Here is a 2,500-nt window from a genome sequence, read left to right on the forward strand (position 1 = left end):
GAGCAGGCATGTCATATGAGAAAAATTTCACAAGTGAAATATATATGACTATGTATATGGAGTGAGTCTGCCGGCATAAGTCATATATAAATAATATATGAAAATAATCATATAGAAGGCAATATGATTAAAAAAGTTAAAAATAATGAAGTTTTACTGTTGTATTATTAAATTAGTGCAACAAAAAGATACATTAGGTGGTATACTTAATAAAATAGAAAAGAGCTGGTTGTAGAAAACGTGTCACAAAACCTATATAGGGGTGGTGAGGTCGAGCAGGCATGTCATATGAGAAAAATTTCACAAGTGAAATATATATGACTATTGTATATGGAGTAGAAAACCTCGCCGGCATAAGTCATAGTGAAATATAAATAATATATGAAAATAATCATATAGAAGGCAATATGATTAAAAAAGTAAAAAAAAAATAATGAAGTTTTACTGTTGTATTATTAAATTAGTGCAACAAAAAGATACATTAGATGGTAATACTTAGTAAAATAAGAGCATTGTAGAAAACGTGTCACAAAACCTATATAGGGGTGGTGAGGTCGAGCAGGCATGTCATATGAGAAAAATTTCACAAGTGAAATATATATGACTATTTATATGGAGTGTCATGCCGGCATAAGTCATATATAAATAATATATGAAAATAATCATATAGAAGGCAATATGATTAAAAAAGTTAAAAATAATGAAGTTTTACTGTTGCATTATTAAATTAGTGCAACATAAAGATACATTAGGTGGTATACTTAGTAAAATGAGCTGGTTGTAGAAAACGTGTCACAAAACCTATATAGGGGTGGTGATGTCGAGCAGGCATGTCATATGAGAAAAATTTCACAAGTGAAATATATATGACTATGTATATGGAGTGAGTCTTGCCGGCATAAGTCATATATAAATAATATATGAAAATAATCATATAGAAGGCAATATGATTAAAAAAGTTAAAAATAATGAAGTTTTACTGTTGTATTATTAAATTAGTGCAACAAAAGATACGTTAGATGGTAATACTAAATAAATAAGAGTTTGTAGAAAACGTGTCACAAAACCTATATAGGGGTGGTGAGGTCGGGCAGGCATGTCATATGAGAAAAATTTCACAAGTGAAATATATATGACTATTTATATGGAGTGTCATGCCGGCATAAGTCATATATAAATAATATATGAAAATAATCATATAGAAGGCAATATGATTAAAAAAGTTAAAAATAATGAAGTTTTACTGTTGCATTATTAAATTAGTGCAACATAAAGATACATTAGGTGGTATACCTTAGTAAAATGAGCTGGTTGTAGAAAACGTGTCACAAAACCTATATAGGGGTGGTGATGTCGAGCAGGCATGTCATATGAGAAAAATTTCACAAGTGAAATATATATGACTATGTATATGGAGTGAGTCTTGCCGGCATAAGTCATATATAAATAATATATGAAAATAATCATATAGAAGGCAATATGATTAAAAAAGTTAAAAATAATGAAGTTTTACTGTTGCATTATTAAATTAGTGCAACATAAAGATACATTAGGTGGTATACCTTAGTAAAATGAGCTGGTTGTAGAAAACGTGTCACAAAACCTATATAGGGGTGGTGATGTCGAGCAGGCATGTCATATGAGAAAAATTTCACAAGTGAAATATATATGACTATGTATATGGAGTGAGTCTTGCCGGCATAAGTCATATATAAATAATATATGAAAATAATCATATAGAAGGCAATATGATTAAAAAAGTTAAAAATAATGAAGTTTTACTGTTGTATTATTAAATTAGTGCAACAAAAAGATACGTTAGATGGTAATACTAAATAAAATAAGAGCATTGTAGAAAACGTGTCACAAAACCTATACATGGTGGCAGTGTGTGCTCATCACACGTATATATGTATTGGATGCATATATTTCAGTTTGCATATTAAGTAATAATTATGTTATTATTAATTAATTATTAGTCTCATCCGATATAAAAATTGATACTATTATATGGTTATATAATTATTACTATTATATAAGCATATAATGTATTAAATGTCTTTTTCAAAAGAAGACGGTGTTTCGTAGCTAAAGAATTAATATTTTGTGAATAATTGAAAAATCCTCTAGGACACTATTGTGGACGGAGGTTTTTACTAATATAATATTGTCTACACGTAAATGCAGAATTAGATAAAATTATCAATTTGTCATCAAAATAAAATAATTTTTTATTCAATTAATTGAATTTAAATTATAAATATGCATGTGTGATATAATATATTTAGTAAGTTGAAATAAAATGATATTTTTGAACGATTATTATTATTATTGCATATATATTTTATATATAAGTATATATATTTATATAAACAATTGTGAATTATAACTAGCGAACGTGAATGCCATCTAATTATGGCCACATTCGTATAGTACATGTCAAGTATAACATATATATATATACAATTATTGAATATTATCGTTTGTTATTCAAAAATAT

The sequence above is a fragment of the Drosophila albomicans genome, unplaced genomic scaffold, assembly GCF_009650485.2.
Source record: "Drosophila albomicans strain 15112-1751.03 unplaced genomic scaffold, ASM965048v2 utg000079l_pilon, whole genome shotgun sequence".
Taxonomy (NCBI): Eukaryota; Metazoa; Arthropoda; class Insecta; order Diptera; family Drosophilidae; genus Drosophila; species Drosophila albomicans.